This window comes from Bidens hawaiensis, unplaced genomic scaffold (assembly GCF_021521415.1).
Source record: "Bidens hawaiensis isolate Kalapana, Puna unplaced genomic scaffold, B.hawaiensis_p1.1 tig00040691_1, whole genome shotgun sequence".
In the NCBI taxonomy this organism is placed as follows: domain Eukaryota; kingdom Viridiplantae; phylum Streptophyta; class Magnoliopsida; order Asterales; family Asteraceae; genus Bidens; species Bidens hawaiensis.
In genome coordinates, this window is record NW_027497200.1 from 27,047 (window position 1) to 51,226 (window position 24,180).

Genomic DNA, 24,180 nt, shown 5'->3' on the forward strand with positions numbered 1-24,180 from the left:
GTTACCGATGTCAAAAACCTTTGATTAATAGTATTGCTCATCATCGTTTCCCCATTACAGTGAAAAACATAACCAAAAAGTTAAGCTTGAACATCCTTCCAGAGTCTTTTCTGTTCTTTATTTCATCAATAAATAGCTTACAAATATCTTGCTCGGTATGCTATCACCAAATTGACTCCTTCATTCATTTACAACAGGATCCTTTTTGTTTGGTTTTCTCTTTGTTTGTACCTTCACGCCACCATTTGGTATTCCAAAAACTTCATGATCAACGTATTCGTTATATTGAAACGAAGTACTCCATCAAACACCAAGTTTGTTACTGGATCATAGTTTTCAAGGAGCCAATAAGCAAAAGCAATAGGGACGGTGTGTGTATTAATTGACAATGTTTCACCAAACCCCATCTCATTTACTGCTTTTCTCTGATTATCGTTCAAATTATCAATGAAATCAGTAAGGTTTCATGGCGAACACCTCATGTTTAACTTCTGATGTGTAAATGGGAAGTATTTTGGTTCTTGTTTTTGTTTTGGAATAACAGCCGCTACTAACTTCCTCTTTTTGTTTTCCGATTCTTTCTTACTTGGAACTTCTTCATTCTTCTTGTTATCACATGTTGGTTCTTTTTCTTTGTGTGACTTTGATATATTTTGGTTACGGAAAACTTGAATAGGAATCATCAAATCATCACCTACAAGAAAAGCAAAAACAGGTAATTGACACAATAATCCAATATGGCACAATAACACAACAGCCTAACCACACAAACGACATAATAATCTCAACAAACTCTCACACAAATAGTCTAATATAACACAATAACACAACAGCCTAACCACACAAACGACACAATAATCTCAACAAACTCTCACACAAATAGTCTAACATAACACAATAACACAACAGCCTAACCACACAAACGACACAATAATCTCAACAAACTCTCACACAAATAATCCAAAATGACACAATGACACGACAGCCTAACCACACAAACGACACAATAATCTCAACAAACTCTCACACAAATAATCCAGTATAACACAATAACACAACAGCCTAACCACACAAACAACACAATAATCTCAACAAACTCTCACACAAATAATCCAGTATAACACAATAACACAACAGCCTAACCACACAAACAACACAATAATCTCAACAAACTCTCACACAAATAATCCAATATGACACAATGACACAACAGCCTAACCACACAAACGACACAATAATCTCAACAGACTCTCACACAAATAATCCAATATAACACAATGACACAACAGCCTAACCACACAAACGACACAATAATCTCAACAAACTCTCACACAAATACTCTAATATAACACAATAACACAACAGCCTAACCACACAAACGACACAATAATCTCAACAAACTCTCACAAATGATGTTGTATGTCATAATAAGACACATTAGACACAATGAAAAATAAAACCTAAAATGTACCGTCGTTTGAAGTTTCTTTTCGCTTCTTCAGAACGTATTTGGTTGTTGCCTTTCTCTTTTTAGTATTAACAGGTTGTTCTTCCAATAACGGAATCTGTAGTGTCGCCGCCGATGACGGTTGATCAGTCGGAGATTTGATTGCCGCCGATGATGGAGGTTATTTGATATTCAAATAGTAGAATGGAGATGCTAGGGTTTGTGTTCAGAGGAAAAGATGAAGAGAAGTGAAGAAGACGATGGGAGAAAACCGTTTGTATTCTTTTTTGAGATGTAGGAGAAAACCCTTGATTTTCTCTAATATTACAAAATTGCCACCGCCACTTTTTGAACCATTGATTTTGTTTGAGTTTTGATCCAATGGGTGATAATCCTTCTCACCCTTCTCATTTTTTAACCCCTTTGTAGAATAACTTGACCCCTTATATCTTAGTTTCTTTTATTACTACAGATAAAATGGTATGTATAACTAAGCTTTTCAACAATATATATAGTTGTTTAAACCTTCAAGCCTAATCCATATATTGTTAAGGGAAATTTTTCCAAACCCTAAGGCTTTATTTATAGACCAAAAAAGTGCTCTCGTTTTCAACAAGCAACCAAAAACTACTTTTCCTTGTATATAAATTTGTAGATATATATATATAGGGGTGGATTAACGTATGTGACCTTCCATAACGTTAGATTAAAAAACACGCGGTAGCAATTTCGTACATAACCTAACAGTAGTTCGCGATCAAAATTCGTCGATTACAAATCGACTCTGATCCAAATTCGGAACTCGTCACTCAATCTAATCCAATTTCTAAACTCTAATCACATCTTAAAGTATGAAATCTCTAAAGTCAAAAACCAAATCAAAATCGAACATCGTTGAACATCAAAATATCTTCAAAATTGATCAAAAATTGATGATTTAATCAATCGAATTGATGTGTAGAAGTATTTAGATTCATCAATCGATTACGGAATTGGAGAAATAATGCACTCAGTCGAGCTCTGATTAGGGTTCAAAATATTACGTTTAAATGTTCTGAAACAAAACTGAACATCTTTAAACGTTCTAATACGTTCAAAGAAGTTCTAACCAAAAAATAACATCTTTAAACGTTCTAAAATGTTCTAAGTAGTTTTGACAAAAAATGAACATCTTTAAACGTTCTAACACGTTCAAAGAAGTTCAGAACTTCTAAACTAACAAAAAAGTCTAGAAACACTTATACGTTCACCTTTAAACGAACACCTTTAAAAGTTTAGAAGTTCATATCTAAAATTAAACACCTATAACATGAAATTGAACACTGAAATCACTTCATATAATCTCGTAATCATCAAACAATTATTAATCGACCGTCAATTTGATCATCGATTCAATCATATGAACAAAATATGGAACGTCTGCAACTGGGTTTCTGCAAATGGCGTATTTCAATTCAAATAAATTGAAGTGTGTGTCTGCAATTGACGCCGGTGGCGATGGTTTAATCGATGCAACGGTTAATTAGGATGGCAACGATTTGAAATAATATACAAATTTGCCACCACGTGTTTTATGATGAGTTGTAAGAATTTTAAGAACTCAATATAAACCACACATTTAATTAAATGAGTATAGAATATGTGGCTGAGATTAAACTTAATTAAAAATGAATTAGGAGAGAGAATAAAGTTTTTTTTATGATTACATAAGTTTAAATGTTAGTTACACATGTATAAAAAGGCAATTCGGTGTGTAAAAAATACTATAATTTTTTTTACATTACTTACACTTACATATTAAATATGTGTAAAAAAAATTGTTACGTTGAGTTCTTTCGAGTTCTTAAACCTCAAAGTGCTTCTCAAAAGAAATCAATCTCTCTCTCTCTCTCTCACACACACACACATATATATATATATATATATATATATATATATATGTATATATATTACAATCTAAACATGATTAGAACTGGGTAAACTGTAGGTCCTAAGAACGGATCAAACAACAAGTTCTTGAATCAATCTTACTTGTTAGCTAGCAGAAATCACTAGCAAGCAACCGAGATCTTGGATATTAATTGTGAGTGTTTGTTTATTGCCTAAAATGGAAAGAAAGAGAGAGTAGGAAGAGAGTTGGTGAGAGGATAATGTTATTGTATTTGCAAAAAGGTTATGTGATGCGTGCACATGCTTTCCTATTTATAGGAGAAGCATGGGATGCGTCTTTTCATTGATTTAGGCCCAATGGGGCTATTGTTTACAAGGTTTATAGCCCAAACATAAAACAAACAAACCGAAAAGCTAATTTGGTACATCGTAAATAGAATAAACAAATACAAAAGACTAATCGACAAGCATGGCCCTACAATCTCCCTCTAGTATTTAGTATTTGATCCGTAAGCGTCCATCTTCAGTCGGTTTCGTAGTCGAATCCATCGTCGTTTTCATATAGTTGATTGTCAACAAGAAAATTAACAAACTTGTTGAACTTCTTAACTATCTTATCAGAGTTGTCCCGACGAATATCTTCGACTGTGCCCAGTGGAGAGTTGTAAAACTTCAACTAATCTTCTTTGATGAGGGCGGCCGGCTCATGCTCATCAAAGAAGTGGAGGAATTGCATCCTTTTGCAGTGGATGACAACTTCTCCGGTGTTGTTTTCGAACTCCCAAAAGATGAAGTCATGAAATATGTTGGGCAGAAACGATTCTCCATGATAGATTAGCCTCCCATCTTTGTGGGTCTTGTATCTCCATGCCTTTTTTTTATTTCCTTAGATCAGATCAATCTCATTTGGATGACGGTACGACTTACCCTTGTTGAGCTTGAAATTATGGTAGTCGTTCTTCCATTATCTACTCAGAAATCTCATGACCCATCTCTTCAGCTCCATTTCACTCGCACCTTGACCCACAAACCTTCTGAAGTAATTCATGTGAAGATCAAACAGCATGTGCATGTATGTGTAGTACATGTAGGCCAAGTCCCCATTGGCATGTCAAATTGCCCATATCTTGTTGGACGCATGCCATTTGCAGTAGAGAATTGGGGAGTCGTCATGATAAGGGTAGAGACGATCTCGAAGACTTGCAAACCTGGTGATGTAGTGTCTTTTCTTCTTTCATCTTCTCGACGATTGAGAATATTCACCACCTATTGTTGGAAGAGCCATCACTGGGACTAGCTCCTGAGTTTAATCCACTCTGTCCCCACGAACCGGAGTTTCCGGGTTCGGTGAGTACTTTATTCCATCATCGTCAACAGCTTGTGAGTGTTTGTTTATACCGAAAATTGAAAGAAAGAGAGACTAGGGAGAGAGTTGGTGATAGGATAAGGTTATTGTATTTGTAAAAAGGTTATGTTATGCATGCACATGCTATCCTATTTATAGGATAAGCATGTCATGCATTTTTTTCATTGATTTAAGCCCAATGAGCTATTGTTTACAAGGCCTCGGGTCCAAACATACAACAAACAAACCGGCATGCTAATTGACAAAACATGGCCCTGTATAAACAACGGCACGAACCTTGGCTATGAGGCAGGGCCAAGTGCTCGACCAACATCGGCTCGACTCCGAGATAGGTGATGTGCTAAAAGCAGTCAAATAGTTATTAACTAAATTACGCTAATCTAGACACTAAGTAATACTCTGGACTCTTTAAAACTCGACTAAACTACTGACCGACAAGTGAACGATCGACTCTAGTTAAGTTAAGTAAGTCCGGATTTCGAAGCCACGAGACTCTTTAATTACGTAAATTAACTAATTAGACTTAACATACCGATACGACTATTTATTTTTATATTTGTTTAAAGGGGGTTTAAATAATTAATATTAAACTAATATAATAACTAATTAAGAAAAGACAAGTAAATAAAATACAAGACAAATTAACTTGAGTGATTTAGATGATAAAGAAAACCACCTAGGCTTGAATCCCCTAAGTTGCGGTTATCAATTAATTGGAAAATACTTGTTATGAAATTGGGATCATAAAATAGACACTTAAAAGAAAACCCAAACATGACCCTGACACTTCTTAAGATGACACCTATGGGTTTCTAATAAGTTTTAAGACACACCAATTTAAATAGTAAACTCCTTAAGGTTATTTAGTTAATTATGAAAAAGTACATTTATAGTGAAATCCTACCTTACCGCCCCGAAATCAAATGTAGCCTAATAAACTCAATTGACTCGATAGAAAATGTTAATTAATCAAGCATAGACGGACTACTTACGAAGAACTAATCTAGCTATGTTAATCAACAAAGATCTAACAATAGCCTAGCACCTTACAACTTTTTAGGTTAGCAGTACACTTTTATTTGTTTGACTAATAATATTATTCCTATAATCTTATTGCAATTCAATCATAAACTAGTAAAAAGCACACGGTAAATGACTTAACAATGTCCTATCATATGACAGACAATCACCGAGGATAATGCGGAATAATAAAATTCATCAATCAAAACCAAGCACACATATGCATCAATTAAATAAAATTAAACTGTTTACTGATTCATAAAACCATAATGAAAAGTAAATTCCAATCAAAATCAAACATTAACAAAGGTTAATTTTAAGCCTAGGCAGTCTATAATGTTTAGCCTAGCATCTTAAAATCAAATAAAATAATAATATAAGAAATCATGGTGAAAATAATTAAGATGAATAATTAAAGGCGATAAAACCCGTATTCTTCGATCTTCGATCTTGAACGTAAAGTTCTTCACCGGGTGATTCCTTGCCTTCAAAACCGCTAAATAAATCCAATATAAGCTCTATAAAACTCCAAATTCGTCTGGTAGCTGAAGGGTATTTTTTAGGTTAGGGTTAAGCGTGTTTATATAGTGAACTGAGCCCAAAACCTGACCGAATTATGAAGCTTTCTAGAAAAACCTTGTCTAGGCTCTGCACGACCAGATCTTGACCGACCGGGTCTCCTTCCGGTTTCTTTCCTTATGCATTCTGGCTTCTTGTTTAGGCTTATCTTGACTCGTTTTTCGCCCGTTTCAACAACGATCATCTTCCGGAACCTACAAAACACAATTATAATAGTAGTATACAAATCTTAACTAACGAAAAAAATAATAAAATATTATATAAAATATATAAGGAAAATATATATATTTATCATTATGTCAATAGGCCCGAATTTTTATTTTTTTAATATATATATACAGAGAGAGTTACGTGATAGAATACAAACATCCTTAATGTACCTTAACGTACAAAAATACTTATATTCGTTATATTGATCCATGAAATCACATCACAAGATCTAGAAATCGTCAATATATATCCAGTTAATCATCGCTTCACCGAAAAAACAGATTTGATTATTAATCGATCAATTTTTTACTTTTCTTTACGAGATCCGTTTTGAGCGTATTATGATTTTCTTGAGCATTTTTCGTATTTTTGGCTTTATGCGTTTTTGTATTTTGGCTTTGAGAATTTGTTTTTGCCTCGAGCGTAATTCGCGTACGTTTTTGTACGTTAAGGATTATTGTACGATACCCTAATTGCCTTGAATATATATATATATATATATATATATATATATATATATATATATATATTTGAGAAAAAAATATGTATTTTTAATTTTTAAACCTAATTATCCAAAAGTTTTTCACAATTCTTGAAGACGGTCCTGCATGATCTCATTCTTAGGATGCGGTAGCGTAGACGTAAAAGACCTTGACGAGTCATAAACACAAAGAATATTAATGAGATAATTCGTGAAAGTGATCAAAATTTCAGCTCAAAAATATCATGCTCCCTCCGTCCCTTTGAAAGTGTCCACACTTCCTTTTTGTTTGTCTCATTACAAATGTCCACTTTCAAAATTTAGTAGCTAATTTTCAAGTTTACCCTTACACAAATGCAATCATTCAAACTTTCTTAAATTTTGTGTTTTTATATAGTTAAAGAGCATTATTGTCATTTGTTAAACAAAAAATACAATCATTCAAACCTTTTTAAATTTTGTTTTTTTTTCAATCCATAACACTTGTAGACTGACGGAAAGAGTATTATTAAATCCCAACACCCAACAAAGAATGAAGAAATAAAAAAGAATAGTAGTGTAACAATATAAATTCTATACTAAGAAATCAGTTGTTAAATCTTTATTTAATTAATATAGTTAAAAAATCTAAATAAGTTAATATTAAGAAATTGGGTATTAAAGGAATTTCTTTTATATTAAAGGGAAATAAATATGAATAAAAATGTAGATGCGGTGATTGCAATTGGCCAATCAAATCGTGATCCCATCGACAATTTGATCTCTACGTTCAGTAAGTTTGTATATATGTTCATATATTGTATCATCTTAAATACTCTTACATTTTTTAACTTTTATTTTACGGCTGCAGACTGACCTTCATATCTAAATTTATCATTCAAGTTTCAAATGGAATCGCTACCCTGTAAGTATTCATGTTCATAAGTATAACGTATTATCAATTATCAATTATTATATATATAACGTTGTTTTCTCCAATCACTCAGATTTTCGTATCGTTTAATTAATTGTTAAATTTATCTGGACTTTATGAGTTAGGTTGGATTTCAAAAAAGCAAGCCTTCTCTTCTTTCTTGTTTCTCCTTTTGGCTTTTACAATAACACATATTGTAATTAATAGCAACAGCTTCCTTTGGTTTCCCACAAGAACACCTAATGAATTTGAAAGCTCTAATGATCTTGATCTGGATCTACTAGTTCAAGATTTTCTAGAAGAGGTGGGCATTAACCATAGTGCAACTATACCCTCCCACCAGAACTAATCATCAACCAAACCCAAGTCTCCGTCACACTCGCAACCTACCTTCTCTCCAAAAACCCTCACTCCAATGTTGTTTTCTCCCCCCTTTCCATCCATGTCGCATTGAGCTTGACAGCCGCTGGTTCCAAGGGTGAAACGCGGGACCAGATCCTTGCTTTCCTCAAAGCGAACACCACCGACGACCTCAACTACCTTTATTCGCGGTATTTGTCTTCTATTTTAGCCAATGGTGGGCCGAATAATGGACCTCATTTGTCTTTTGCGAACGGGCTTTGGCTTAAAGAAACCTTTTCTCTGAAACCTTCTTTCAAACAAGTTGTGGATAGCGTTTATAAAGCTACTTCCAAGCTAGTCGATTTCCAGAATAAGGTCAGTTCCAATTCTTGCATTTTGGTCTTCTATTAGAAGTCAGAATATGCATAAGATAAGAGTTATATAACTTCTTTTTGATATCTTTAACATATTATTTATCTGTTAATGAAGGCGGCTGAGGTAGCAAGGGAAGTGAATTTATGAGCCGAAAAGCAAACAAACGGCCTTATCAAACAAGTCATTAACGCTGATGATTTTAACGATGACACCAGTCTTATCTTTACAAATGCACTCTACTTCAAGGGAGCATGGAGCAAGATGTTTGACCGGTAGAAGACAAAAGAAACCGACTTCCACCTTCTCAATGGCAACAAAGTTCAAGTTCCCTTCATGACCAGCGAGGAAGACCAATTCGTGAGAGAATATAAAGATTTCAAAGTACTGGGTCTTCCCTACTCACAAGGTAAAGATAACCGCAATTTCTCAATGTATATATTCTTCCCTGATGCAAAAGACGGGCTTCAGTCTTTAATAGAGAAAATGAGTTCCACCCCTAACTTTTTTGAACGTCACATTCCACGCATGAAACAAGAAGTCGGGCAGTTCTTGATACCAAAATTTAAGGTCTCATTTGGGTTTCAAGCTTCTGATATGTTGAAGGAATTAGGGCTTGTATTGCCTTTCAAGGATGAGTATGGTATAACCGAAATGCTTGACGGCCAAAGTCTTAAAGTTTCAGGTATTCACCATAAATCTTTTGTGGAGGTGAATGAAGAAGGTACAGAAGCAGCAGCTGTAACACTTGAGATGGTCAATTCAATATGCCTAAAGATCGATTTTGTGGCAGATCACCCGTTCTTGTTTGTGATTAGAGAAGATGTGACCGGAGGTGTTTTATTTATGGGACAGGTGATTAACCCTCTTCTTGGTTGAAACTGTAGTTGCAGTCTCTAGTTGGTTGAAACTAAGGTGTTTTAGTCTTTTGTTTTGAACAGGAAGTGAGTTTGCCATTTATTAACTCTAATATGATATAATTTTATCAAAACACTCTATTTTGACGTGGCTAAATCAAATCAACTTATAATCGTTATTAAAAATGAGATGAAATGGGGTCGGGTTGTTCTCCAAATTTTTTGATGTACCTAAAAGATTTTTGTACACTCTGATTTCAAACCGCATAAATACCAAATAATTATTTGCTTTCTAATATTATGATTAAACGAACTTGAATCAATCCATCTAAAAGTAAACATGTCGACTAATAATATGATTAAACATACACGACTTAAGAATTGTATTTAAGCTATTTTTATTGAAAACTCGTGTACCACTCGGGTCTCAAGCTAGATAGTCCCAAATAGTGTATGTAAATGTCTAGTGATTAATATTTATGCATGACCAAGAATTCTCAGAAATCAAATAGCAAGATTATCCAATTCTTTGTGTATGTGACTTACACGACTTAAGAATTGTTTTTTTCTTTTTGCGTAACTATGATTGAAAACCCGTGTATCACTCAGGTCTGAAGCTAGATTATATAATATAAACCCAAATAATGTACGTAAATGTTTAGTGATTTATATGTATGCATGAACAAGCTTCTCAGAAATCAAATAGCAAGTTTATCCAATTCTTTGTGTACTACTATGAGTCATTGTTATGCTTTGAACTTTGATTAACCAACATAGACAACCATGGAATCAACCTAAACTAGCTCAAAACAAACCTAAAATTCGTAATTTTATACTATGCGCCTAATTTTTAAGTGCCTCGCACCTCGTTTTGAGAACTGGTAATACTTGCTAATAGTGGGACAGTTATCTCAAAACTGGCCTATGTCAACCAGTTATACTATGCATATCTACTTGCAGAATGGGTCTTGTCTTTTAATAACCATTTTTATCTGTTTTCTTCTTTTTGTTGTTATAGCAGTTCTGGTCCCACAAATGGGCTTTAGTCTTGTGGTAGGTTTAAGGTATACATCTATGAGGCAAGATATCTAGAAAACAAGAATATAATAATAGATTTTACCTTGTCCTCCCTACCATGATTAAATAGAGTTAAGCATTCTACAAATCTAGTGTCTTAACTAAATACATGCCATTTTTTTCATTCAACTTCCTCGTATATCAATCTGAAGAATATAACTCCAAATCACAGGCATCTACACCATTTGGTTTCCTTTTATATAACTCCTAATCACTGGATAAAAACTCTGAATCAGATTTATACCATTCTGTTTCTTGCCCATAATCAGAAAACGTCAATCTCTTCCCACCAAATTTGCACGATTTAGATTACGAGTGCTTCCTTTCATCACCAAAGGTTGACCCGTGCCGTCCTTCCTTTTCTCGCGTATCAACACTCTCATAAGAAGATCTAGCTCTCGTTCGCGTTATTTCCTTTTTGCCTAAAATGGTGGTCAAAACAGTAAAGGTTATATTCTAAAATGATAAACAAAAAATTTACCATTACAATTACAATAATCTAAATATGTGAATGAGTACGGGACAAAAAAAATTGCAATACCTCTAAGAAAATCACTAAAGAGTTCAACTTTTAACCCCCGAGATAAGTAATTCTTCGAAACAAAGTTGGAAGACGAGTACTTGCTTTTATAAGAATAAAATTCAGAAGCAAATCTTGGTCTCCTCCCCATAGAGGTTATTGTGGATCTAACTGAAAAGGAGAATCAAAATGGTAACCAATGCATGCATGAAAACTGAAAGCACACCACTGCAATAATTATGAAAATGAGTCATGGGCAAAACTTGCAATACCTTCATCACCCTTCTCCGCAATGCACTTCATATCTTCTGGAGTTTCTTCCAGCGGATAAAAATAAAACTGTGATTCACGATGATGGAGTGCCTGGCCCTTCTTTTTAAAACAAGAAAACTTCGAAACAGAGTTGCATTTTTGACCTCTCTTGGGTTTTGTAAAAACGGGCATACTATTAAGAAAATCTGGTAAAAAAGGTACATGTGGTTACTATGAAAAATCAAATAAAGAAGTAATATTAATCAATTAAGGTCAATACCTCTGGCAGACGGCAACGAAAAATTGAACTTTGGAACTCTAAAAATCTGGCCACAGTCGGTAATTTTTACTCATCGTTCGGCTTTTTTGTATTCATCGTTCTGACTTTTAATGCCTAAGTTTTCATCAATTAATGCGGCATTATGAGTTCTACACCTCTCTACATTATCTATCTATGCAAGCTTGAGAACAGAGTTTGTGTACCTCGGGAGTGTTAGAGGTTTCTTGGTTTAGCTTTATGTTCATTCACAAAGGCCATCCCAAGAAAGGTCAGCCGATTAATCAGCTCACAGAATTGATCGCCCTCCCAATCTGGCTCAGTTGTTGCAGCAGACTGGGTGATCAAATCCCTTGTGTTTGAGCTTGAGCCAGAGTCCCTTTTTGATGATTTGCTTTGACTGATTCGGGGAACTCGTTGAGTTGATGACTTGTTCTGATCTACTGGCCTCTTGTCAGTTCTCTTCATGCCTTCATTGTCGGAAACTTCCGTGATCTTGATGCCATTGACAGGCTTGGTTGGGTTTGTGCACTCTCTTGCAAAGTGCCCAGTTTCATTGTATTTATAGCACCAAAGCTTGTCATTATCAAACCCAATCCATTTCCCATCAAAGTCTCTGAAGCTGTTTTTCCTATACTTTCTCATGAAGTTTGATGCATGATGAACAACCATTTCCATCTAGTACTTGATGTCCATCTTCTTGATATCTTTCTTGTTGATTTCGGGAATGTATCCTTGTTGGAATGAAGGAGGTAGGAGTATTCCTTGAAACATCCCCACATGACTTGCCATGAATGCATGAAGCAGTGCAACATTTAAATCATCAACTCTGGGAGTGGAGTTTGATGTCCCACCAACAGGTTTGCTGATCCCGTGAGCCTTGAGAGCTTGCTCAACGGCTTTGTTTACCGCTTCTTGAAATTAACTTGAACTGGATGATGGTTGCTGACTTGTAGTGGACTTGAATGCAGTATTCTGTGAAGATTGAGCAGAGAACACTTTTACCCCATTGATGGCATGAACGATAGGATGAGCTTGGCTAAGAAAAGCAGTGTTGTTTCCTGATCCAGTAGAGATCCCTACATGATTGAGTGAACTAATTTGATTACCTAATCTGAGCTTGTCATACATTTCAAATGATCTTATGGTGAAATTTAAGTCAGACAACGATGTCCTGTCCAAATTGGTTGTTCTCTTGCATGGCAAAGATTCAGCAGCTTGTCATTGATTTCGGATTGATCATAAACGATCCCAACACTTCTCATCTTGGTGACCAACGTCTCAAACCTGTTAATGAGAGTTCCAACAGTTTCTCCTTGGATATGATTGAATGTGTTTAATTCACCTTTCAACATTGCCTTTTTACTGTTTCTCATTTCCAAGCATCCCAAAGTCCTTTGGCGGTGGTGCGCCCTCTTAATGTTTGAGATATTTCAAGTGACAAAAACACACTCAAGGTACCATAAGCCTTTCGATCATCAAGTATCATCTTCTTATCATCGTCATCATAGGCTGAAACAGGCTTTTTAATATGAGGTATGTTTTCAACGTCTCAGGATCAGTCATCATCTTGCAAATCAAAATTCAAGTAAAAAAATTCTTCCACGGCTTTTGTCAAACTGTGCCAAGTACAAAAGGATTGAATGTGTGTTGAAACGAATCGAATTCAAAAGGAATTGAATTGAATGGTAAACGGATCAAATCGAATAGAATTTGAGTCGAATCGAAGTGAAAAATGAATCGAATAGAAACTCGATGTGATTGGTTTTGGATTTCGATTCAATTGGTTTCTTAACTCGATTCAAATGGTTTGAGACTTGATCCGATTGGTTTTTCTAGAAAGTATAATTTTCACTTTTTGCATGAATTTTCACACAAGTACACTTTTTGCCATTTTAGGAAACTCGATTAATCTAAGAAAGAACCCAATTGACACTTTGTCAATCTTTAAATACAAACTTCCAAGGTTAACTAAACACACTTCTTGAATCAAAACACATTCAAGAACACAAAGAACACACTTTATAAAACCTGAATGCTTTTAGTAACACTTTAACACACTTATTTCAAGCTTGTAAACATAACAAGTAAGCCTGAAACCCACTTCAACCACTTGAAAACAAATCTTAAACACTCAACAAGACCAAAAACCAAGGTTGTGACCCAAGAACTACAACTAGTAGAGCCGAAAGCTCTGATACCAATTGTAGGCCCTAAGAACGGATCAAATAACAAGTTCTTGAATCAATCTCACTTACTAGCTAGTGGAAATCACTAGTAAGAATTCAAGATCGCGGGTCTTGTGAGTGTTTGTTTATTGCCGAAAATGGAAAGAAAGAGAGACTAGGGAGAGAGTTGGTGAGAAGATAAGGTTATTGTATTTGTAAAAAGGTTATGTTATGCATGCGCATGCTCTCCTATTTATAGGAGAAGCATGGCATGCATCTTTTTATTGATTTCGTCTTAATGGGCTATTGTTTACAAGGCCTCGGTTTCAAACATACAACAAACAAACCGACAAGCTAATTGACAAAACTGGCCCTATATAAACAATGACAAGAACTCAAGGCTGGTTATGAGTCATGGCCAGGTGCTCGACCAGCACCGGCTCGACACCGAGATAGGTGATGTGTTAAAAGCAGTCATATAATTATTAACTAAACTACGCTAATCTAGACACTAAGTAATACTCTAGACTCTTTAAAACTCGACTAAACTACTGACTGACAAGTGAACCGATCGACTCTAGTAAAGTTAAGTAATTCCGGATATCAAACCCACGAGACTCTTTAATTACGTAAATTAACTAATTAGATTTACAAACTGACACAAATATTTATTTTTATATTTGTTTAAAGGGGGTTTTAAATTAATTATTATTAAACTAATATAATAACTAATTAAGAAAAGATAAGTAAATAAAATACTAGACAAATTAACTTGAGATGATAAAAAAAACCACGTAGGCTGAATCCCCTAAGTTGCAGTTATCAATTAATGAGAAAGTACTTGTTATGAAATTGAGATCATAAAATAGACACTTAAAAAAAACCCCAACAGGACCCCAGACCCCCCTCCTGAAGAAGATACCTATGAGTTTCTAATAAGTTTTAAGACACAACAGTATAAATATTAAACTCTCTTACGGTTATTTAATTAATTATGATATAGTACATTTATAGTGAAATCCTACCTTGCAGCGCGGAAATCAAAGGTAGCCTAATAAACTCAATTGACTAGGTAGAAAATGTTAATTAATCAAACCTAGACTGACTCTTTACGAAGAACTAAATTTAGCTATCTTAATCAACAAAGATCTAACAATAGCCTATCACCTTACTACTTTTAAGGTTAGGAGCATACTTTTATTTGTTTGACTAATAATATTATTCCTATAATCTTATTGCAATTCAATCATAAACTAGTCAAAAACACACAGTAAAAGACTAAACAATGTCCTATCATATGACAGACAATCGCCAAGGATAATACGGAGTAATAAAATTCATCAATCAAAACCAAGCACACATACGCATCATTAAAATAAAATCAAACTGTTTACTGATTCATAAAACCATAACGAAAAGTAAATTCCAATCAAAATCAAATATTAACAAATGTTCATCATAAACCTAGGCAGTCTATAATGTTTAGCCTAGCATCTTAAAATCAAACAAAATAATAATATAAGAAATCATGGTAAAATAATAAAGATGAAAGATTAAAGGCGATAAAACCCGTAGTCTTCGATCTTAAATGTAAAGTACTTCACCGGGTGATTCCTTTCCTTCAAACCCGCCAAATAACTCCAATATAAGCTCTATAAAACTCCAAATTCATCTGGTGGTTGAAGGGTATTTTTCAGGTTAAGGTTAAGGGTGTTTATATTGTGAACTAGGCCTAAAACCTGACCAAATTATGAAACTTTTTGGAAAAACCCTATCTAGGCTCCGCACAGCCAGGTCTGGCCCACTGGTTGCGCGGCGCGGCGTACTTTAAAGGGGGGCAGTCTGACCGACCGGTTCTCCATATGGTTTCTTTCATGATGCATTCCGTCTTCTTGTTTAGGCTTATTTTGACTCGTTTTTCGCCCTTTTCAACGATGATCACCTTCCGGAACCTACAAAACACCATTAAGTTAATAGTATAAAAATCTTAATTAAAAACGAACGAAAACTAATACAATATTATATAAAATATATAAGAAAAATATATATATTTATCAGTATGTCAACAGGCCTGAATTTTATATAATATTTATCATTGATGTGATTTTTGTAATAAGGCTGATATGGATGAGGCATATGGACTTCGATAGGACCATGTAATAGGGGGAATATAGTGTCACTTCCATTCATCCTGAACCTATGAAAAATCACACCAAATATATATTTTGCCTCAACACGGATCTCTTGTCTTGTGAACGAAAACTCATGACAACCTCCTCCTCGTTTAGGGTTGGCTGCAGCGGTTTCTCGTAAGAATCAGGAATGCATGACTGATCATAAGACTCTGGAACAACCGACTCATTAAAATTTTCATCGAAAAAATAGTTGTCGTCCCACCACGACTTGTGACAATTTTGACAATGAGTGTTATTACATGTGAGAAAATGAAATAAATAAAATGAGAATAAATATTTCTCACATAATCGTAGGTGATGGATGGTGTTATGGAGTTATATAAATACCTAATATGCTCCATGTTGGGCAATATGGAACATATAGACAGAAAAGGCATACTTGACTTGTGGTATGCATGTGATTATGAGTATGTATGAGGGAATACGCTTTGGAGACCGTACACATGTGATTATGAGTTGGTAGGAGGGAATCCGCTTTTGTCTCCAAAGAGGAATCAGGGAAAGCCTGATATGCTCCATATTGGCCAATATGGAGCATATTGTGGCAGATTAGACTTGTGGGACCCATTCACTTTGCATCTGATTATGTGTATGTACGATCACGTATGACATAAAGAACTTTTGTGTCTGATTTAGGGCTAATATGCTCCATATTGGGCAATATGGAGCATATTGAGGGTGTCAAAATAGATGTTTGGGTGATATCACGATCCTATATTAAAGGGAAATAAATATGAATAAAAATGTAGATGCGGTGATTGCAATTGGCCAGTCAAATCGTGATCCCATCGACGATTTGATCTCTACTTACACTGTAAGTTTGTATAAATGTTCATATATTGTATCATCGTAAATCCTCTTACATTTTTTAACTTTTATTTTACGGCTGCAGACTGACTTTCATATCTGAATTCATTATTCAAGTTTCAAATGGAATCGCTACCCTGTAAGTGTTATCAATTATCAATTATTATATTATAGTTGTTTTCTCCAATCACACAGATTTTCGTATCGTTTAATTAATGGTTAAATTTATCTGGACTTTATGAGTTAGGTTGGATTTCAAAAAAGCAAGCCTTGTCTTCTTTCTTGTTTCTCCTTTTGGCTTTGACAATAACACATACTGTAATTAATAGCAACAGCTTCTTTTGGTTTCCCACAAGAACACCTAATGAATTTGAAAGCTCTAATGATCTTGATCTTGATCTTCTAGTTCAAGATTTTCTAGAAGAGGTGGGCATTAACCATATTGCAACTAATACCCTCCCACCGGAACTAATCATCAACCAAACCCAAGTCTCCATCACACTCGCAGCCCGCCTTCTCTCCAAAAACCCTCACTCCAATGTTGTTTTCTCCCCCCTTTCCATCCATGTCGCATTGAGCTTGATAGCCGCTGGTTCCAAGGGTGAGACGCGGGATCAGATTCTCACTTTCCTCAAAACGAACACCACCGATGACCTCAACTACCTTTATTCACGGTATTTGTCTTCTATTTTAGCCGATGGGGGGCCGAATAACGGACCTCAATTGTCTTTTGCGAACGGGCTTTGGTTTAAAGAAACCTTTTCTCTGAAACCTTCTTTCAAACAAGTTGTGGACAACGTTTATAAAGCTACTTCCAAGCTTGTCGATTTCCAGAATAAGGTCAGTTCCAACTCTTGCATTTTGGTCTTCTATTAGAAGTCAGAAAATGCATAAGATGAGAGTTATATAACGCCTTTTTGATATCTTTAAATACTATTTATTTGTTACTGAAGGCGGCTGTAACAAGGGAAGTGAACTTATGGGCCGAAAAGCAAACAAACGGCCTTATCAAACAAGTCATTAACGCATTAGAAGTCAGAAAATGCATAAGATGAGAGTTATATAACGCCTTTTTGATATCTTTAAATACTATTTATTTGTTACTGAAGGCGGCTGTAACAAGGGAAGTGAACTTATGGGCCGAAAAGCAAACAAACGGCCTTATCAAACAAGTCATTAACGCTGATGATTTTAACGATGACACCAGTCTTATCTTTCAAATGCACTCTACTTCAAGGGAGCATGGAGTCAGATGTTTGACCGGTCAATGACAATAGAGTCCGACTTCCATCTCCTTGATGGTAACAAAGTTCAAGTTCCCTTCATGACCAACGAGGAAGAACAATTTGTGAGTGAATATAAAGATTTTAAAGTACTGGGTCTATCCTACTTACAAGGTAAAGATAACCGCAAGTTCACAATGTACGTATTTCTGCCAGAGGCAAAAGACGGGCTACAAAATTTAGTAGAGAAAATGGGTTCGACACCTTACTTTTTTGAACGTCACATTCCGCGCATGAAGCAAGAAGTCGGGCAGTTATTGATACCAAAATTTAAGGTCTCATTTATATGTTGAAGGAATTAGGGCTTGTATTGCCTTTCACGGATGAGTATGGTATAACCGAAATGCTTGACGGTCAAAGTCTTAAAGTTTCAGGTATTCACCATAAATCTTTTGTGGAGGTGAATGAAGAAGGTACAGAAGCAGCAGCTGTAACACTTGACATGGCCGATGCATTATGCCTAAAGATCGATTTTGTGGCAGATCACCCGTTCTTGTTTGTGATTAGAGAAGATGTGACTGGAGGTGCTTTATTTATTGGACAGGTGAATAACCCTCTTCTTGGTTGAAATTGTAGTTGCAGTCTCTAGTTTCATGATTACGTTAGTCTTTTGTTTTGAACAGGAAGTGAGTTTGCCATTTATTAACTCTAATATGATATAATTTTATCAAAACACTCTATTTTGACGTGGCTAAATCAAATCAACTTATAATCGTTATTAAAAATGGCTATATAAGCAGATGAAATGGGGTCGGGTTGTTCTCCAAATTTTTTGATGTACCTAAAAGATTTTTGTACACTCCGATTTCAAACCGCATAAATACCAAAATATTTGTTTTCTAATATTATGATTAAACGATCTTGAATCAATCCATCTAAAAGTAAACATGTCAACTAATAATATGATTAAACATACACGACTTAAGAATTGTATTTTTCTTTTTGCGTAACTATAATAAGCTGTTTTTTAATTGAAAACCCGGGTACGTACCACTCGGGTCTCAAGCTAGATAGTCCCAAATAGTGTATGTAAATGTCTAGTGATTTATATGTATGCATGAACAAGAATTCTCAGAAATCAAATAGCAAGATTATCCAATTCTTTGTGTATGTGATATGACTTACACGACTTAAGAACTGTATTTTTCTTTTTGCGTAACTATGATAAGCTATTTTTTATTGAAAACGCCCGTGTATCACTCGGGTCTCAAGCTAGATTATATATATATATAAATCCAAATAATGCACGTAAACGTCTAGTGATTTATATGTATGCATGAACAAGATTCTCAGAAATCAAATAGCAAGATTATCCAATTCTTTGTGTATGTGACTTACACGACTTAAGAAATGTCTTTTTGCGTAACTATGATAAGCTATTTTTTATTGAAAACCCGTGTATCACTCAGGTCTCAAGCTAGATCATATAAATCCAAATAATGTACGTAAATGTCTAGTGATTTATATGTATGCATTAACAAGATTTCTCATAAATCAAATAGCAAGTTTATCCAATTCTGTTTACTACTATCATTGTTATGCTTTGAACTTGGATTAACCGACAGACAACCATGGAATCAACCTAAACTAGCTCAAAACAAACCTAAAATTCGTAATTTTATACTATGCGCCTCATTTTTAAGTGCCTTGCACCTCGTTTTGAGAACTGGTAATACTTGCTAATAGTGGGACAGAAACCAGTTATCTCAAAACTGGTTTCTGTCAACCAGTTATACCATGCATATCTACTTGCAGAATGGGTATATATCTCTTGTAATAACCATTTTTATCTGTTTTCTTCTTTTTGTTGTTATAGCAATTCTTGTCCCACAAATGGGCTTTAGTCTTGTGGGTAGGTTTAAGGTATACATCTATGAGGCAAGATATCTAGAAAACAAGAATAAATAATAGAGTTTTACGTTGTCCTCCCTACCATGATTAAATAGAGTTAAACATTCTACAAATCTAGTGTCTTAATTAAATACATGCCATTTTTTTCATTCAACTTCCTCATATATCAATCTGAAGAATAAAACTCCAAATCACAGGCATCTACACCATTTGGTTTCCTTTTATATAAAAACTCTGAATCAGATTTATACCATTCTGTTTCTTGCCCATCATCAGAAAACGTCAATCTCTTCCCACCAAATTTGCACGATTTAGATAACGAGTGCTTCCTTTCATCACCAAAAGTTGATCCGTGCCGTCCTTCCTTTTCTCGCCCATCAACACTCTCATAAGAAGATCTAGCTCTCGTTCGCGTTATTTCCTTTTTGCCTAAAATGGTGGTCAAAACAGTACATGTAGTAAAGGTATATATTCTAAAATGAAAACAAAAAATTTACCATTGCAAATACAACAATCTAAATATGTGAATGAGTACGGGACCATAAAAATTGCAATACCTCTAAGAAAATCACTAAAGAGTTCAACTTCTAACCCCCGAGATAAGTAATTCTTCGAAACAAAGTTGGAAGACGAGTACTTGCTTTTATAAGAATAAAATTCAGAAGCAAATCTTGGTCTCCTCCCCATAGAGGATATTGTGGATCTAACTGAAAAGGAGAATCAAAATGGTAACCAATGCATGCATGAAAACAGAAAGCACACCACTGCAATAATTATGAAAATGAGTCATGGGCAAAACTTGCAATACCTTCATCACCCTTCTCAGCAATGAACTTCATATCTTCTGGAGTTTCTTCCAGCGGATAAAAATAAAACTGTGATTCACAGTGTGCCTGACCCTTCTTTTTAAAACAAGAAAACTTCGAAACAGAGTTGCATTTTTGACCTCTCTTAGGTTTTGTAAAAACGGGCACACTATTAAGAAAATCTGGTAAAAAGGTACATGTGGTTACTATGAAAAATCAAATACAGAAGTAATATTAATCAATTAAGGTCAATACCTCTGGAAAAATTGAACTTTGGAACTCTAAAAATTTCGCCACAGTAGGTAATTTTTAGTATCCCAGTAGGTGTTCCTGAACGTGTACCCAACCGATTGATCTTATCAAGAACCTTTATTCCTTCTACTACTCTTCCAAAAACAATGTGCAACCTGCCATGATTAATAAAATGGCTCTTAATTTGAGTTGATTTCACTTGCTTGCTTTTGGCAAATTAATACTCCGTAATATAGAAGAAGTACTCCCAAAATAATCATTGGAAGGGTCATGTTGTAAATTGATAATCAGGTAACTATTTAATAACAATAAAAGCCCTTAAATTGGAGTAATCCTTATCAATAATCAACAATACTTAAGCATTACCCATTGAACTCAGGAATACAAGTCATGAGTATAGAGAATTGAGACCCATTTTCATTTGGGGTGCTAGGTGCCGTACTTAGAAGACCACGCCTACAATGGTTCATCAAGTTTTTCTCATCTACAAAAACCACATATAAAGTATTAGTACCTAAGATTAAAAAAACTCATAAAAAAAACAAAGCAGACACTTACTTAAATTTCCACAAAAGCTTTCGCCACCCATGCCTGCAAACCAACACTCCTTAAAAATCCGGTATGAGAACTTAAAAGAAGATTTAAAAAAAAACGCAAACACTTACTTTCAAAAAATTTTCCATAAATGCTTTCGCCACCCGTGCCTGCAAACCAACACTCCTTGAAAATCCGGTATGAGAACTTAAAACAAGATTTAAAAAAAAAACATACCGTCATTGTTTTCAATATCACCTCCCTGCATGAAATAAAAAAAGTTAATGTACATAAAACATTCTTTACTTAAGCATATATATTTTTCATCTGTTTAAAAAAGAAGTATTGCACTTCACTTTCATAGGGTATTATTAAAATAGAAAATAAAAAATTGCAAGTACTTGATTTGAGAAAAAGAAGCATACTTGAGCAAACCTATCAGTGAAGATATGATGGAATACAGTTCCTTTGTAGTGCAATGGTTTTCCGGTAGTTCTTCCAATCCCCATTTCACCTAAACATACAATAATTATATATACTGTAATTAATAAATGCAATATCTCATAAAAAAAAAGAGTAAAAAGGAACCTGTGCAGAGTGCTCGAAAATTCTCAGCTGCTTTAGAAATAGACACAAACATACATGAATATTAATAATAAAAATATAATAGGCAGGCGAATGATACTGACAATGATTTCTATTCTATTAGGAGGGCCTCCATCAATCGATAAATCCATGAACACGCGTGGAGCAGGGTCATACATAATAATATGACGTTGCATATCCAAACCATACAATTAATTATTAAATATCCAATCTATCGATCGATCTCAACATAAACAGAGAAAGAAAATAATAAGCGTTAAGAGTTAGAGAGAAACTTACCGGTAACGGCATAACTGGTGGACGGATTCTCTGAAAATTGTATTCTAGGGTTAGAAAAATGATGCTTATATAGATAAGCAAACGTCGGCCCATGGCATAGATTTGTAGTTGCCAGTTGGTAATCTGGTCTTTTTAGTGTATATTAATTTTAGTTTAATTACACTTATCACAAAATCAAATCAATCAAATCTTTTAACACATTTAATTTTACTATTTAGAGTCTAGTTTTGTAGTTGTGTTAGGTGCTGTTTGTTTTTGCAGACATAAACTGTCTGCAAGCTGATTTCATCTGTTTTTATGTCTGCAACTGAAGATGTGGTCTGAAGATCTGCAAGCTGAAAATATAAGACTGTTTGTTTTTATAAGCTGATACTGTCTGCATAACTGTCAAACTTATCTCACAAGATAGAAGTCATTTATTCAAGTTACATCTAGTTTTTAGTCTTTGCTTGCCATGCCGATTTGGTTTTGGTGGGTGGTGGAAGGTGGTGGTGGTGGATGGTGGTAGTGGCGGCGGACGGTGGGTAGTGGCGGTGGATGGTGGTGGTGGACAATGGGTGGTGGTGATGGATGGTTTTGGTTGGTGGTGGACGGTGGTGGTGATGGATGGTGGTGGTGGTGGGTGATGGATGGTGGTGGTGGCGGTGATGGATGGTGGTGGTGGTGATGGATGGTGGTGGTGATGGATGGTGGGTGGTGGACGGTGGTGGTGATGGATGGTGGTGGTGGTGGCGGACGGTGGTGGTGATGGATGGTGGGTGGTGGACGGTGGTGGTGATGGATGGTGGGTGGTGGACGGTGGTGGTGGCGGTGATGGATGGTGGTGGTGGTGGCGGTGATGGATGGTGGTGGTGGTGGGTGATGGATGGTGGTGGTGGCGGTGATGGATGGTGGTGGTGGTGGCGGACGGTGGTGGTGATGGATGGTGGGTGGTGGACGGTGGTGGTGATGGATGGTGGGTGGTGGACGGTGGTGGTGGCGGTGGATGGTGGTGGACGGTGGCGGCGGGGTACGGGGGTGGTGGTGGCGGCGTACGGTGGGTGGTGGTGTTGGCGGACGGTGGTAGGAGCAGTGGATGAGAGGGTGGCTACAAAGGGAGAAGAGTAGGGTTTTTTTGTGAAGATGTTTTAAGCAAGATTTCCTTGCTTTTCTTTTAAGATGAAAGAAGATAACTTCAGATCTGTTTTAAGAAAAAAAACAAACAGTCTTCAAGGGTAATGTCTGCGCGCCTGCAGACATTAGCTCCCTTGAAGATGTTTGAAGAAAAAACAAACACCCCCTTATAGTCTTATAGTACTCTCTAGGGTTTCATGTCTCGGACTTCATTTAGCTGCATTACGTTTGAAAAATACACTTGCATGTTGTTAGTCATCCGGTTTATGATTTTGTTGGTTTATTACTCGTTGTATCCAGATTAGTTTTCACTTTTTAGTTTAGTCTTCATATACCGCTTTTATCATATCAAGTGGCCTGACCACTTCAAGCATTGATTAATAAAAAAGATTGACATTTTTATCTTGAGAAAATGTGTTTTAGTGTATTGTGATTACTTTTTTTGTCCGTAGCAGCCAATAGTATGTGGTAACATTTATAAAACTTGGAGGATGAAATAACATTGTTAAGGAGAATCAGTTATTTGTAAAGTAGTCTAAGGGGCTGTTTGTTTTTCCTCAAAACCTCTTCCAGACCACTTTTCTCTTCGTCGCGCAGAACACGCGCAGAGGTTTTGGTCTGCAGTGTGTTTGTTTTTCCGAAGTGATTTCATTAAAAAACCACTTCGCGCCCTCTTCTCCTAG

At 35.5% G+C, this 24,180-nt stretch overlaps 1 long non-coding RNA gene and 2 pseudogenes across 1 annotated transcript; 2 read left to right on the top strand and 1 right to left on the bottom strand.

Moving 5' to 3' along the window:
* The first annotated feature begins 2,886 nt into the window (after window positions 1-2,886).
* Window positions 2,887-11,836, top strand: LOC143592339 (serpin-ZX pseudogene; annotated as a pseudogene).
* A 5,153-nt stretch (window positions 11,837-16,989) lies between these two features.
* LOC143592337 (serpin-ZX pseudogene) lies at window positions 16,990-18,835 on the top strand (annotated as a pseudogene).
* A 2,788-nt stretch (window positions 18,836-21,623) lies between these two features.
* Window positions 21,624-22,116, bottom strand: LOC143592340 (uncharacterized). Its single transcript, XR_013145906.1, has 3 exons — window positions 21,925-22,116; window positions 21,737-21,761; window positions 21,624-21,669 (listed from the first exon to the last, which is right to left on the bottom strand). It is a non-coding gene; the product is annotated as an uncharacterized LOC143592340 (long non-coding RNA).
* Window positions 22,117-24,180: the final 2,064 nt, after the last annotated feature.